Source organism: Lemur catta, chromosome 20 (assembly GCF_020740605.2).
Source record: "Lemur catta isolate mLemCat1 chromosome 20, mLemCat1.pri, whole genome shotgun sequence".
Lineage (NCBI taxonomy): Eukaryota > Metazoa > Chordata > Mammalia > Primates > Lemuridae > Lemur > Lemur catta.
Window position 1 is genome coordinate 31974137 of NC_059147.1, and position 16490 is coordinate 31990626.

A 16490-nucleotide genomic window follows, 5' to 3' on the forward strand; every position below is an offset into this window, starting at 1 on the left:
AATTGTTAGAGATTCTTTTCTTTATATCAAGTCTTCAAACTCGAGTGTGTCCACACACAGCACATCTCGTCTGCACGGGGCAGGTCTCGAGGGCTCCCCTAGCCACATGGGGCCCGTGGCCACCACATGGGACAGGCAGAGCCGGACCCCGTAGCTCCGACTCCTAGTCCAGGGACGTCCTGTCTCTGGGGCAATGACGCTCTGACAGGCCTGGATCTGGGGGCCGGGCGCTGGGGAAGGAGGTGCGGAGGCTCACAGGTGAAGGGACAGGGCGGCTCGTGGCCAGATGGCCAGGAGGGGGCAGTGGCGGGCAGTGCTCAGACCTCCAGACCAGCCACCTGCAGGGGAGGGGATGTCCTCAGGGCAGGGGCCACAAAGCAGCCAGGGTCTTTGCAGCAGATCGAGGTCAGAGACCCCTGACGTATCACTCCCTGGTGCTGACCCACCCGGGGCTTCTCTGGGGTCCCCATCCACAATGGCGCCGTGGCCCGTGGCCTGTTTCCTTGGGAGCAGCCACCCAGACAGCTGTCTCTTCATCGGGACCAGGGGACGTGGGGAACTAAACCCGGCTCTGGAAACCCCGCCCGGCCTGGCCGCAGCCCAGCGAGGCAGAGGGGGGACGGTTTCACCGAGTCTAAATATGGCATGAGCTGCCACTGGAGTCGGTCGGCATCAGCAGGGGTGCCCGGCGCCCCGGTTGGGAGCCCCCTTTCCTGGGCGTAGGCAGGCCCTGCGGGCCAGCTGGGGACCCCCACCCCTGTCTGCCACGCCCTAAGGCAGAGGCACGCTTATTCCCTGGTCCTAGGGAAAGGTCCTCGCTCCATCTTGTGTTTACCGTGGCCCTACTGTGTGCCGGGCAGGTGCAGTGCCCGGCTCTGAGGACTCGGCCCTCGTCCCGTGGCAGCAACGGTGAACTCTGGCAGCTCGTTGGGAGGGGCTCACACTCACTGTGGAGTCGGCAGTTCCCCCAGGAGGCCGCTGGGCCATGCGGGCCCCGCTGTCCGACGAGGAGCAGCCCCTGCCAACAGCCCCCAGGAGGTGAGGGACACTCTGTGGCAGCCACCAATGAGCACGTGGCTTCTGAACCCCCCCCCCATAGTGACCCCCCCGGGCTGGTGCTGCGAGACATGGGGGTGGGGAGACGTCCTGGCTGAGCTGTCATCAGATGACCTTGGACCCTAATGTCCTCCCCTGTAAATGGCCACAGCATCCCCCACAATGTCCCTAAACATCGCGGATGATGTGCAGTGTGTGAGTCAGGCAGAGTCCCAAGGACCCAGGCGGGATGACAATGGTGCGTCACCGGTGTCTGGGTGTCCCCGTGGGGAAGGCCAGGCCGCCTGTGGCTCAGAAGGGTGGGTCAGATGCCACTCACGTCCTGCCTGCTCCCGTCACCTCTCCTGACCTTTCGGCGAATGCCTGGGGGCGGGGCTGGGGGGGGTCTCGGAGCCAATTAAAATACCAGCTTTACACCACCAGTCGCTGGACATCTGTGATGACAACACCGGAAAAATGGACGTGTGACCCAAGGCTTGGGATCGGTGCCAGGGCCCTGGGTGGGACAGGGTAGCAGGAGTCATGACAGAACCTGCCGGATCAAGTTGTGTCGCCACGCGGCTGGCAGGAGGGAAGCCAGTGCCTGGGCCTGGGCCGGGGTCCACCCTGGCAGTCGGGCCGTCCTTGTCCTCACCCTCCTGTGGGACCCTGGCTGCGGTGGTCAGGGCGGTGAGGGTTGGGCCGATGGGCTCGCTGTCTGAAGGGGTCCCTGTGCAGGTCCCACCGGAGAGTTTTGGTTGGCATTCGAGGTCCCGGGCAGACAGTGCCATTTGAGGTCCCAGATGTATGAGTGCCGGCTCTACCCAGAACACAGCGTCCACAGGGGCCTTGAATGTCAGACCCAGGGTCATTTCACCCCGTTTTCTCCGAACTTCCTGTGATCTTTTAGAGGCTTGTCTTGGGGTGGGGGGGGGAGTCTGTGCACTTTTACACCTTGGAGGCCGGTTCACAAATTGTATACATTCAGCATAAAATCGTTGCACCGAACCGAAGTGCTGTATGTGACAGTCCCTAGCATGGTGCTTGGCAAACATAAGGTGCTCAGTACGTGCTCGCTGAGCCCGTGGGCGAGCCTGACCCGGCTCTGGGCGGACGACTGGCAGAGCCCGGGGCTGACTCAGTTCTCCTCTGGGCTTGTGGCCCTTAAAGGAAATTACAGGTTCTTGGGTGGGTAATGACAGCCTCCGAATTTCAGCGGAGAACCCGTCTGGGACACGTTAAACACGGCACAGGGAGCACAGGCGGGCGGGCGAGTCCCCGGTGCTGTTGCTCCCCGGGCCGGGGGCCTCTAGGGGGGCCTGGGTGGGAGCAGCGTGGGCGGCCCGGGTAGAGCTGGCAGGGCCCTGGTCACCCCCCACAGAGCGAGTGGGCCCCGAGACGTGCGTGGCTCAGCCGGTGTTGTCACTTGAGGCCGTGAGCAGTTTTTCTTCTCTCTGGAGACTCGCGTGGGAGCCGGTGGATTCAAGAACACACGGAGCCAGGGCAGGCGGGCGGGCAGCCTGAGGCCACAGATTGCGCCGTGGCCGTGCGCATGGTCCTCGTGGCCCCCTGCCCTGCGTGTGGAGTGTCCTGGGGCTGGTATAACACCGGGTGGCTTGGGACAAAGGACACTTGTGCTCTCCGAGTTCTGGGGGCCAGAGTTCCAAAATCCAGGTGCGGCAGGGCACGCTGCCTCTGGAGGCCTCAGGGCAGGGTCCTTCCTGCCTGGCCCAGCTGCTGGGCTGGTGGCTGCCCCGTTCCCGTCTCTGCTGAGTTCCCCGGGCCTTCCCCTCTGTCCCTGTCCTCCCTCTTCTTATAAGGACACTGTCATTGGATTTAGGGCCCGCCCTGATCCAGTATGACCACATCTTGACTAATTAAATCTCCAAAGACCCTGTTTCCAAACTCACATTCTGAGGTTTTGGGGTTATAACTTTTGGGGGGACAGACCTGCCATTGTGACTTGGCCCCTTCGCTGGCTCACCCCCTTCCTTTCTGCCCCCTCTGCTTGGCTGCCTCAGACACGTTGGCCTTCTTGCTGTTCCTCCAAAGCACCGAGCAGGCTCATGCCCCAGGGCCTTTGCACACGCTGCTTCTCCTGCCTGGACTGCACTCAGAGCTCACTTCCTCACTCTTCTAGGACTCTACCCGTGTGACCTGCCTAGAAATAACACTCCTGTCACTCCTGGCCTCGGTTTCCTTCATGCCACTTGTCCCGTGCATAGCATATATTTCTTTCTCAGTCTCTGCTGCCTTGGGGCATCTGAAAGAATAGGGACCTCGTCTGTCTGTAGCCCCAGCTCCTAGAGCAGTTCCTGGCACGTGGTAGGTGCTCAACCCAATCTGCAGCCGGGACGAATGCTCACGCAGCTCGAGTGTGCAGGCTCACGGGGTACCGGGAGGTCCTTAAAATGAGGATGTGCTCAGCAGAGCGCCTCAGAGGCCACAAGGCAAGAGGAAGGGGCAGGGGGAAACGAAGCTGTCCGCTCCACACTCTCTCCTCTTCTGCCTGAGCTGTTTTGCTTTTATCTCGTTTACATATTTGTTCTTATTTCAAAGTTTGGGGGGCAGGAATTCTGCCTTTGGCCGATTGAACCTTCGATCTAGACTAACAGCTCCATTTTACAGATGATGACACTGAGGCTTGGAGAGGGGCCGGGGACATGCCCAAGGTCCCTGAGCCGGCTGGGGTAGAGCCTCTGACTGCCAGGCCCGTGCCCACCCACTGAGCCCGGCACGCTGCCTCCCTCCCAGGGCATTGGCTGCTGCTCAGGGCTGGCCCCGGGCCTGCATGGGAAGGTGGCTGAGGTTGCGCACCCAGCAACTGGAAGGTCAGAAGGGCTGGGAGTGGGTGGACGCTCTGAGCCTCCCACGGCGGCACTGCACTGGTGCCAGAGGCCAGCCCGGTGTCACATGGTGCATGTTCCAGGAAACAGCGTCCTTTGCCATCCCTGGCAGCCAGTCTGGGCCTGATAGCGCGTGATGGCTCAGCACCCTGAAGGCCCCGGGGGTGAGGGGGGGGGGAGCAGCCCACCCAGCGTGCTGGGACTCCCTGAGGCTTCTGGAAATGTTGCAACTGGCCACACTGTTTGCACTTCCAAACACTGTTGCAAAGAAAAATAAATATATAAACCTAATCAGATGGGAGTTTGCCGCGCGCCGTGGCCGGGGGCTGTTTGCACTGCGGTTGTGCCAACAGCCAACGTTTCCTCTGGTCTGCGGGGTCCAGGCACCGGGCTGTGGTGCTCTGGGGACGCGGTTCCCGGTCCCCAGCCCTCTCGACGACCCTGCAAGAGAAGGGCTGTTATTAATATCTCCATGTTACTTGTGGGGAAACTGAGGCTCAGATGATGTCGGGGTCACTGCCGACCAGCGAGTGATCCTGCAGGGACCGGACACCAGCCAGTCTGAGTCGAAAGCTCACGCTTGTTCCGACTTTGTCACTCAACCTCCCGAAATAGCCATTGAAAAGGCAAACGGAACAGGGCGTCATTGTTTGTTGCTTCTGAGCATTTGCGGTCGCGGTGGAGATGGGGCCTTGGAGAGCGGCCTGAAGCCAGCTTCAGGTAGGCCGGGGGCTCCGAGGGCCACAGCCCCAAACCCAAAATTGGGTCACATGGCTTGACAAAGCCTTTCTGTGCCGTCTCAGAACGGGAGACGGTGTTCCGTGCCAAAGGCTCGGCATTTCTGGAACCTTCTGATGGTTGGCGGAGGCTACAGGGTGACGGGATGGGATCCCCTGCCTTAGAAAGGGTGAAGGGTCAGGGGTTGGAGGACATTGGTGGCCAGAGCTCGTGAGCTGGATCCCGAGGAGGCCCGCAAGTCGGGCTGGATTCTGGAGGGAGGAAGAGACATTTCCAGAGACGGGGATTCGGGGAGGGAGGGGCCCGCTCTGGGGGGTGGCAAGGCCGGCAGCTTGAGGGAGGGGTGTGAGGTGGGGCCTGTCGTGGGGGGACCCCAATCCGAGGCGTCTGCGTGGGAACCACTCACCCCGCGTCTGGCGGGCCGGGTGGAAGGTGGGCGCTGTCCGTAGCGTCGAACCCGGGACCGGCAGAGGAGAGCTGGGTCACGCGTGTCTGCCTCGTGTGTGTCCCTCCCCCGCCTTGTGGGATGAGTTGGCCCAGAGAGGCTGGTCACCTGGCGGAGGGCCACACGGCTTCCAAGTGCAGTGAGGCCTTGACCCCAACTTCGCCCGATCCCGTTTCTCACGCTGAGCCCACCCGCGCCGAGGTGGCTGGCGTCAAAGAGACGATGGCGAGTGTCGGCGAGGACGTGGAGAAGTGGGAACGTCACGGGGGCAGCCGCCGTGGAGCACAGCCTGGCCGCCCCCCAGGTGATTAATCGCGGAGTCGCCCGGTGACCCGGCACATCCTCTGTGGGTGCTGAACCGAAGGAAAACACGCATCCACACAGAGCCTGTGCACACGCGTGTTCACACGTGCAATGGCCGCGTTATTCGCAATAGCCGAAGGGTGGAAACGACCGGGCCTCCGTCAGCGGGTGATGCACGTGGTCCGGCCACACAGCGGACGTCACTGTGCCGTGAAAGGTGCGGGGTTCTGACGCATGGCACAACGTGGGTGAACCTCAAAACCGTGCCGCGTGAGCGACGCCGGAGACAAAGGCCACGGCGTAGCGTGAGATGCCACATATAGGAAGCATCCGGAACAGGGAAATCACAGATGGCAGATGCGTGTCGCAGGGGCCGGGCAGGGGAGTGACTGCGAGTGGGTACGGGGTTCTGTTTTGGGGTGACGGAAATATTCCGGGCTTAGATAGTGACGATAGTCACACGACATTGTGAATATACTAGAAACCACTGAATTATACATTTAAAATGATGCTTTTTATGGCATGTAATTTATATCTCGATCTTGTATTTAATAAAACGTGTCAGTGGCGAGGGAGGGGAGCTTGGGGCCTGGACACACACCGCGTTTATGTCCCAGATGGCTTTGACCTCTGGGGGCTTGCTTCTGCCCCTCGGAGTTCTCACAGCATCACGATCAGGGTTTCAAACCGAAAATTGAGTCCCATGATCTGATAAAGGATATTTTTAAGTCAATTTAAAATATATACTTATATGAAAAATTGTACAGGGGTGGAAAATTGGCCTGGTAGTTGATACTTATACAGAATCCTCTATTGGAAATAATCCATTTTCCTGGAATCGGCGCCTGCCTGGACGCGGGCCCACCACAACCAACAGGGGTGGGGGGCTAAAGACTAAGGGGTGAGGGTGAGGACCCTGGAGCCACCGGCCTGGTTTGAGTCTCTGTTCTACTACTTCCTGGCTGTGTGACCGTAAGAGAGTTAGTTAATCAATGTATCTGTGCCTCAGTGGCCTCATCTGTAAAATGGGGATGGCTGCCGTTGGGATTAAACCAGTTGAGAGCTTCAAACAGTGCACGGGGCAGAGAAAGTCCGCACTTTCTGGTTTTAGCTCGTGTCCAGGGTAGAGTCTGTCATCAGCAAGTATTTGTGCTAAATGATGTGGTTCCCCATCAGTTTGAGACCCAATTCCTGGAAACATTTCTCCCAGGTGCCTATTACTGTGTGAGGACCCCCCCCCAGACTTAGCAAGGTAAAACCACAGTCACTGTTCTTGCTCAGATTGCGATTGGATAAAGCCGGGCGGGGAGGGCTGTCTCTGCTCCCCCGGGTGCCCGCGAGGGCTGGGACTGGTACGTCCACTTCCAGGGCGGCTCAGCCGTTCAGCATGTGACGGGCAAGTCGGTTCTGAGCTCTTGGTTCCTCTGCACAAGATACTTTCCACGGGCAGCTTGGGCTTCCCGACAGCGTGGCACCGGGTCCCCAGACCAGCATCCTGAGAGAAAGAGCCAAGCGAGGCTGCGTTGCCTTTTGTGAGCACTTGCACCATCTTGTTTTAGCATCTGCAGACACAGGGCTCTCCTCCTGCCCAGGCTCAAGGGAAGGGGACAGAGCTGGAAGGTTCTGGAAGCGCGTGCGGGGTGGGAAGTGCCGCTGTGGCTGTTTTGGGAAACGTAATCGGGCACACGTTTTGTTTGCACCATCCTCACTGCACAGAGGGTCCAGGCTGGACGGGTTTGTGCAGGTCACCTGACCCCGCACAGAGCAGAACCGGCGTCCTGGGAGGAAAGTGAACCCCCGAGGCCACAGATGGGCCATTTGGGAGGATGATGTCGCCTTTCCTGCTTCTTGTCAAGGTCCCAGACGGGAGGGGCTGCGCCACCTTTCCCATCGTGCCCCACGATTTCCCGGCACAGATGGATGCCCCGCCACGACCGAGTCCAGGGGGCTCTGGTCCAGGGGACCCCCAGGTCACGTCCCAGAAGGCCACGCAGCCTCTCGGCCTCTCCTTCTGGTGGTGCTGACCTCGCAGCAGTGCATACAGTAGGTGCCCAGTAAATGCTTGGCTGCTCCTGCCTGGCTGACGCTGGGAAGCTCACCCTGCTGGGCCAGGGCAGACCGCAGGGCAGTGCAGCCCCTGGGTGGCCTGGGGTGGGGGACAGCCACGTTTTCTCTCCTCTTCCAAACCGAGCCCCCCCACCAGGGGCCTGGCGTCCCGTCCAGGTGGGCCATCGCCCCAGAGGGGACCCCGCAGCCACGGCCTGGAGGGATGGGAGGCCTGGGGGGCTCAGCCTCCCCAGCGGCCTCCTCCAGGCCCCGGGCTAGAGCCGGCAGAAAGGCGCAGCGGGGGCCGGAGGGAGCGGTTTCCTGACAAAGGCAGCCTGCCGAGGACTCTCTCTCCCGCCGACACTCCCGCCTTTCAAGCTCGGCGACCGCAGGCTATTCAACCGCAGCACAAAATGGGTGGGAGGGGCCGCTGCGGCCCCAGCAACCTAGAGACGGACCCGTTTATTTAAAAGAAAAAAAAAAAACATGTTCTAGAATATTCCTCCTCTGAGTGCAGGTCCCTTTGTGGGCCCTGCAGAGTCTGCTGTGGGGGAGGAAGGGGACAGAGACAATGGGCCTGGGTCCCTCCCCGAGCCAACCCGGCCCCCCAGTGATTTACGAGGCGGCTGGATGTGGGGGGAGCAGCTCCACCTGGGCCTCCTGCAGTTAACTGGCTGGATGGGGACGGGCCGAGGAGACCACCCAGGCCTCCCTGCTGCACCCCTCTGGCCTCCTGCCCCCAGCCTGGCCGGTCTGTAGGGCCAGTCCTCCACCGGGCAGAGCAGCATCCACCGGTGGGTGGGCAGGGTCACCACTGTTATAACATTTGACCTCTGCCCTTGGCCCCTGCCCCTCCCTGCAGCTCCCTGGGCTCTGCAGGAAATTACTGCAGCCTTGGCGTCCACCCAAGCCTCCTTGGAAACCCAGTGCCACCCTTTAGTAGCCAGCAAGGGCCTGCGCTTTCCTGCACCTCAGTTTTCTCATCTGTAAAATGGGTAGTGACGCCGCCTGCCTCGGGCTGTTGTGAAATTGATGGAGATGGTGCCGCCAAGCCCCGCGTGCGTGTGTGTATACGGGGCCTCAGCTCCGCTGGGGTGACCTGAGGTTGGGGTGGGACTGTCAGCCACTTAGGTAAAGCCTAGGGCAGCCCGGGCTCCAGAGGGTGCTGAAAAGATGTTAGCCGGGCGCCCCGCTGGCTTGGGGGGCGCAGAGCGGCCTGCAGGACAACACGCCCTGGCCCCCCGGCCTCCGTCTCCTTGGGGCGGCTCCTGCGTGCTCGGCAACCAGTCCCCGGGGCGCCGCGGGGCGCCGGGAGAGGGCAGGAGAAGGTGGGCTGGTGCCAAGGCTCATTACGCGCCGTTCCAAGGGGGATTAGGCGGGAGCCAGCCGCCGTCCGTGGGCTCGGTTATTAAAGGCTCCGCGCAAGGTAAACACCAGGCGCTTCCTTTCAAAGCCGCACCTGCTAATTAGAGGGCAAGGAACTCATTAAAACAGTAACTCCGGGGACTGCCTGGGAAGAAGGGCTGGGGACAGGGGAGGCGGCGGGGAGGGCTGAGGGCAGGAGGGAACGGGGCTTGGGCAGGGGCTGGGCCTGCTCTGCCTGCTCCTTTATCTCCCCCTCCGGCAATTGCCCCCCCAGGCGCTCCTCAGAGTCTCCCTGGGGGACCGGAGGCCAAACTTGTTCTTCCAGGTGACAGCCGAGTGGGAAGTAATGGCTGCTCTAGGGTACCCGGTAGCCCCCCAGGTGTTCACGTCCTGATCCCAGGACCTGCGAATGTGTCCCTCGGGGCAGAGGGACTTTGCAGGTGGGATTGCGTTAGGGACTTCCAGATGGGAGGGGATCCCGGGTTATCCTCCCGGCTTCGCCTCCCAGAGGGCGGGGGAAGGTGGCCCTGCAGGAGGGGGAGTGATGCCTGTGAGGTCACCCAGGGGCTGCAGGGACCGAGGGAGGGGCCCCAGCCGGGGACTGTGGGCGGCCTCTGGAGGCTGGAGGGAGCCAGCCCTGCCAGCACCCGGGTTTCCGTCCGGCCAGGCCCGGGTTGGGTTCTGCTCTCCAGAACCCAGAGGGCGAATCTGTCTGTGCTGCCCGCAGCCGCTGGGCCTGTGGCCACGTGCGCAGCTCCGGAAGCGGAGGCAGCCCCACGCCGGGGCGCCGTGCCCGGGCAGCCCACTGGCTGTGCTGCCTGTCTCCCTCTGCCGCATCCAGGAGGGGTGCAGATGGTGGGCCCTGGGTGCCTGGCCCGTTATTTTCTGTGTGTTTAAAATATTTCATAATTAAATGTTTCAGTGACATCTGCCGGGATCCCAAATTCTGCACCCTCTCTCTGAGCCCGCCTGCCCCTCCGTGGCAAATACTAGTGGCCAAGCGTGAGCCCTGGGGCCTGGGGGCAGATCTCCCCCCTCTCTCCGTATCTCCCTCCTCCCGTCTCTACCCCGTGCCTGGGAGTCTGAGCAGTTTCTGGAAGCCTGCGTGTGCGTGGGAATTGTGCTGTCTCTCTGCTTAGTTTGAGGCACCTTGGAGCTGCTACTGGCTCACATTACAGAGCCTGGCTCTGGGGCAAGGTTTAATCCAAACCACCCCGTTGGGAGTTAGAGAGTTCACGCCCTGCTGTGTTGCCTTAGAGAAGGCACCTAACCTCTCTGAGCTGAGCCTCCCATCTGTGCAGCTCTGCAGAGGCTGCTTGCTGTGGCTCCAGGAAGCCTGAGGTGCAGGGCCTGAGACAGCTAATGAGCGAGTCAGGCCCTGGGTCCTCCAGATGAAAGGGGTGTGTACACCTGAGTCACCTCTATGTGACTCACCTGCCCGGGGTTCGCCCCCTCGGCGCTATTGACATTTGGGGTGGGATCCTGCCTTGGTAGGAGGGGCTGTCCCCTTGGCCTCCGTGCACTGGATACCAGTGGCACCCAGAGCTGTGATAACCACGATGTCCCCATCAGCCTGGGGTCAAGCAAGACCGTCGCTCCCAGGTGCCCTGGGCCTCTGCCATCCCGAGACCCAGCTCCTGCTTGGGCCACACCCTGCTCACTCCTTGTCCCCTGCTTGGGCGTTTCCCGTCTCTGACTAGGTTGCTTTCTCAGTCCCCAAGGCCTCTCCCCACCCACGCATGATGCCATGATGGCACGACTCTCCCCTATGGCCTTCCTTGGCTCCCTATTGCCAACAGGTTAAGTGTGGCCACGTGGGGTCAGCAGAGGGGTCAGGAGGTGGATTCTGGGCCTTGCTGGCCTCGGTTTCATCACAGGGAAAGTGGGAGTCGCGGTGGTCCACACCCGCAGCGTTGCTGGAGGTGACTTTGGAGCAGGGCCTGGGGCGGGGGAAGCCCAGTCAGGGTTGCTGGTGTCACTGCCCTGTTGCCAAGGTCCCTGCCACCGTCTCCGTCCTTCCTGCGCCCGAGGTCTTCACTTCCAGCTCCTCTGCATCCCTTCTCCCGGCTCCGCCTCTCCAGCTTCTGCTCGTCCCTGAAGCCTGAGCTCCAAGGACAAATCTCACGCTGGCACCCCAGCCAATGGGGGGACTCCAAGGTGCCGTGCCCACATGTTGGCCTTCTGGGGTGCTTGGCAGGGGGCGGGCCACTCTCATGGAACCCCTGAGTAGGGCTGCGTGACCCGTGGAGCAAAGCCACTGTCTCCCCCCAAATGCCGGGGCTCAGGACACAGCACCCCAAAATATGGCTGCAGGAGACCGGAACGTGACACCCCAAATATGCTTCTTTGGCATATTTTCCAGCTGGTTATGCCGGGAAACTGCAGGCCCAGGAGTGGCTCTGGAAAGCTGTCCTTTTGTCAGAACAATTTACGCTGTAAAGGAAATCGCCGTTAGCGACGTGTGCGTGTGCATCTGGAAGGGGCTGCGCGGCGCGGTTACTGCCCGGCAGACTCTGCAGAGTGAGGCAGCCCCGACTCCCCCGACGCTTCCCCCTCTCCCCGCCAGAACCCCCGCAAGCCCCCGGTGCCTCTGTGGCTCACGGCGCTGGGCAAGCTCAGTCGTCCCACCCTTCTCCACATCCATGTGTGGTGGGCTCCATGCAGAGACGTGCAATCAAACCTGGAGTTGCTCCTGTTAATGCCTCTCGGGTTGATTTAATTCCAAGCCCAGCCCAGGAGCCTAGGAGGGGGGAGGGAAGCCGCCTGTCCCTCCTTGCAAAGCCCAGACCCTCCCCGGCCCGCCCTGGGGCGGCGCAGGTGAGCCTCCCCGGATCAGTTAGCCGGTGCCCTTGGTGCCAGGGCCGGCTGCCAGCACCCGGGGTGGGTCGACAAGGGCTTGAGCCACCCTGGGGCAGAGGGCTGCCCTGTCTCAGCACTGCCTCCCAGGCAAGCAGGCGGCTTCAACCCGCTTTTTAATAAACAAGACCTTTGATCCTGCAGGAACGAGTAATTAGCAAGGAGCGGGCACCTTGGCAGGCCGGGCCTGGCCCTTCCTGCGTGGGAGGTGGGGGCCGTGCACTCCCTGGAGGGGCCAGGGGGTCTGTGTCTGGGGTGGGAGGGGAGATGTAGCCCTGGAGGGGGAAGGGCCTGGGGTGGGCCCCATGTCCAGGGCTGGTGCCGGCCCCTCGCACCCCACCCCAGCGGCAGTAATGGAAAGAGACAAGAAGGCAGGAAGGAAGGAGGCGGCCCTGCCGTGTTAGAGTCTGAACCGAGGCCTCCGAGCAGCTGGGAGCAGGCCTGACGCCCCTCAGATCTCTCAGCCAGTAAATATTTGTGTGCAGTGTCCCTGCTACTCAGATGTCCGGGGATTGGCTGCTGGATTTTTGAGGCTTTGATTCTTCCTTTGATTATTCATTCAACAAACATTTATTAAGCTGGGCACTGAGCCGGGGGCGGGCAAAGGATTGCTGCAGGAGTTGCAGTCCAAGCACCAGCCTTTGCAGACAGAGCTTCAGAGAAGCGACAGGTGGAGTTCACTGTGGGAGGGGCAGCTCGGGGCAGAGTGAGACCACCCCCAGCCTCGGTGGGTCGGGGGGGACGACGGCCCGGCCTTGTCCAACCTGGTGGGCTGTGAGCCACTGAACAGCCCAACATGCACTCGCACATGTGAGCACGTGCACACACGCCCACAGAATTCTTATGTGCGTGTTGGTGTGCATGCGTGCTCATAGACACACAGGCATGCACATGCACACATACATGTACATACACAGACGTGAACGCACGAGTACATGTATCCACACACGCACAAACACACACACCGCAGGTCTGCCCCAGCATTTGAGAGTCTGTGGACGGAGCACAGAGGCTCGTGCCTGCTCCCTCCTCAGCCGGCCACGGCATCCACGTCACACAAGGCCTCTCTCCTGCAGACACTCAGCCTGCTCGCCAAGGCTCAGGCCACCCTTTGGGCCTGGGGGTGGGCTCACCAGCGTCTCAGCCCCTCCAGAGGACAGGCCTGGAAGGAGGTCGCACGGCAGAGCGAGGGCCCCGCCGCCCGGGCTGGGGCTGCCCGTGGGTCTCCCCTCCCCACTTGGGGCTCACTTCATCCTCCTCTCGCGTCCTGACACGTTTGTCCCTCACTGTCCCAGACGTGGCTTCGTCCCTGTGTTGCCTTCACCTCTCGGTGTGTGAAATCGCTGAACCTCCTTTGTACGATGGGGGTGCCCTGAGCACCTGCTAACTTTCTGGGCTGTTCCGAGGGGCAGTTCTGCCTGGAGGTTACCAGCACACACCGTGACAGCAGCGTCTGCTCGGAGGGCAGGCCGTGTGACCTGAGGCCGCTGCTGAACCCCCTCCCCAGGCCTCAGTCTCCTCCTCCACAAAATGGGTGCATAATAAGAGAACCCACCTCAGAGGTGCAGTTGGAGGATCAAGCAAGTTTGTTCGAACAGTGCCTGGCACATAATGTGGCTAAATAATTTAAATGATATTAAATAATTATCTTGGCCGGGCGCCGTGGCTCATGCCTGTAATCCCAAGACTTTGGGAGGCCGAGGCAAGAGGATCACTTGAGGCCAGGAGTTTGGGGCTGCAGGGAGCTGTGATCGCACCAGTGTACTCCAGCCTGGGTGACAGAGCGAGATCCTGTCTCAAAAATAATAATAATTACCTTAGGGGTTGCCATCAGAAGAAATAACATCATCTGGGTTTTACGGAGCAGCTCCTAAAGGCCAGGGGGTGTTCTAAGCACATGTCTCTCGGGTCCCTTTTTTTCCCCTTGTGAGTCAGCTGCTGTCAAATGACCCTTTTACAGATGAGGAAGCCAGGGCCCAGAGAGGTTTAGTAACTTCCCCATAGACACACAGCCCTCGGTGGAGGAGCTGGTGTGCGGATCTCGGCCGGGCGCGTGGCGGGCCGGTCGGGTTTGGCGTCGGGGCAGGTGTTGTGGTGGAGTCGCAGCTGGGCATGTGCCCTGGCGGCTGTCGTGGACGGACTTTCTGCCGGGTGCCCTCAGCCTGCCCCGCCGAGCCTGCTCTCCGGGATGTCGCCGGCACACGGGAGGCAGTTGGCTGGGCCCGGCGTCGCGCAGCCAGGCCGGTCACCGCGTGGTCATTCTTGCGCGATTCTCTGTGATTGCAAATTGATTTTCCCCGAGTGATTTGTCCTGGAGCCTACCTGGGTATCGGTGCCACGTCGGCTGACCGGGGACTCACAGCGGGGCCGGGGCCCTCCTCCCCGAGAGGCCGCGGGGGTCTTCGCCCGCACCCTGAGCTCTGCCCCTCCAGCCACGATTCCTCCGAGCAAGCGCCGACCAGCCCTGGCACGGCTTAGCCTACGCGCTGTGCCCTTTCTAGAAGCTTCTGCCTTTTATTCCCCAGGTTTCCTTCCCCGCCTTCCCACCTCAGCCGGCACTCACGCCAGTCAATTATTCCCTTCAGATCTCGGGGAGGACGGCGGTGAAAAGGCGCTGAAATTGCCGGCTGCTCGCGTGTCTGCCGTTATTAGATTTCTTCCCCGGACGAGGGGAGAGAGAGAAGGGATTCTGTCTAATCTTTTCATTTCCCCTTTTTAAAAAAAATTGAGTCTTAAAACCCTGTGCTGGTCGGATTCTTAGATTCTTGAATTGTGTCTTTACACCGGGAGACCGTGTGTGCGCATTTTCATTTTTGATGACTTTCTTCTTTGCCTGTGGACCCAGCGAGAGTGACGCCCTGTCACCTGTCGTCCTCCAACCCGCAGTGCCGGTACCACGAACGCCGCGACTCTCCCTGTCGCGCCCACCGCCGGGTCCCCGGTGCACAGGACGGTGCTTGGCACAGGGCCGGGGCCTGATAAATACTTTAAAATTAAGTCACGGGTTTGTTTTGTGTCCGGCACAGCTTTGAGCTCAGACTGATGGCGTTAGGCTAGTTTGTCCGTCTCTGTACGTGAGGGTGTAGACGAAACGGAGACAGATCGGACAGTCATTTAAACACCAGCACCCGAGCGTTCAGGACCAGCTCCCGATACCGTGGCACGTGGCGTGTTGGGGTCAAACAGAGTCACTTCCTGCACCAGCAGGCGACAGGGCTTGTCCCCCGCGCCGGGCTGGGCCGGGATCTTGGCTCTGCCCCGGTCGTCGGTCTAGGCAGGTCACGCGGCCTCCCTGGGCCTCCACACGCGTTTGCTCGTCTGGAAGATGCTGATGACAGTGACGGTGTCTACTGCATAGGCTGTCGCGAGGATCAAGTGAATGAAAATAGGTGGAAAGGACTTAAAACAGGGCGGGGCACGGAGCAGATGCTGGACCTGTGCTGATCATCATCATACTGTGGTTATAGTCGTTGTTCTTGCACCCACTGCACTGGAACCTCGTCACCCGCTGCCAGTGCACTCGGTGACGTTGCAGAAGGTCCGGATTATTCCTAAGCTCTCCGGGACCTCTGTGATTTACGTTTGTTGAATGCGTATGTTTCAAACTGGCGTCAGGCTTCAGGAAGCGGGGCCTGGAGGAGGCGGCCGGGGTTGGGTCAGAACCTCGCCTGCTGGTGGCCCAATGGCCTCGGCCCCTGGGCCTACAGGTGCCTGGGACACGCCCTCGATCTCTCCACAATGGGACGCAGAGGGTCACACGGTGCCGTCCTGCCTGCCCTCCGTCTGCAGGGACAGGTGGATGAGCAGGTGAGTCTGTTTGTGAGAGGCCCAGGGGACGGCCCTCCATCCTGTCACTGCCACCTCCCGGGCACCTCGGGGCCGCCAACCAGATGTGACGCTCCCTGGGGCTGTTGGCTGCGGCTGTCACCGTGTTTCCGAGATTGTGTGACAGCAGCCCTGCCCCGGCGTTAACTCACATTACAGCCAGTGCATCCCGACATGTGTTTTTAAAGGGTATAATTTCTATCAACTTCAATTAGAGCTATTTTTATTTTTGTCACCCTGAAGAATTTCCCTGCGGTTAAACTGCCATTTTTCACTGTAATACCCCTGGCAAGGGCTGGGGAAAAAATTAATAGTCTAGTGATCACTTGGCTAATGCACTGTCAGCGCTTGATAAACTCACTGCCCCGGGCCAGGCGGCCCCGCTCCTTCCGCAGTCGGCCTGTCACCTGCCACGGCAGGGCCCTGCGGTGGGAGCCCACGGTCGGGCTGAGCCCCCGCCGGCCCCCACTCTCAAATCCACCTGTGGGACGAATCCCCTCTCCTCGGGGCACAGGCGACAAGGAATCTGTCTCCACGTAACTCGGGGACCACCTGGGCGAGGGTCTGTCTGACTTCTGGCTGTGTGACGGCCCGAGGGTTGCTAAACCTCTCTGAGCCGTATCTGCATAGGGAACATGCTGTAAGGGTTAGCTGTTCATAAGCCAGTTGGCCTCCCGGCTCCTGGGGACATTAGAAGAGGCGATGGCAGGTGGGGGACACTGTGTGTTCCAGGGGTGCCCCGTAAATTGGGCATCAATTCATGAGTGGAGGGGGGTTGCGGGCCACAAAGGGGTAGCCAGCGGGGAAAGCCGGGCCTGGGCTCTGTAGAGGGGAGGAGGGCGGTGCTGCCCAGGAGTGGGGTGTGAGCCGGGCAGCCGGGAACCCGCTGCCCTCTGCCTCTCAGGGAGGAAGACTCTGCTTCATCCTGTTAAAACCCACATCAGGCTGGGCGCGGTGGCGCACGCCTGCAGCCCCAGCACTCGGGGAGGCTGAGGCAGGAGGATCGCCTGAGCCCAGGAGTTCGAGGCTGC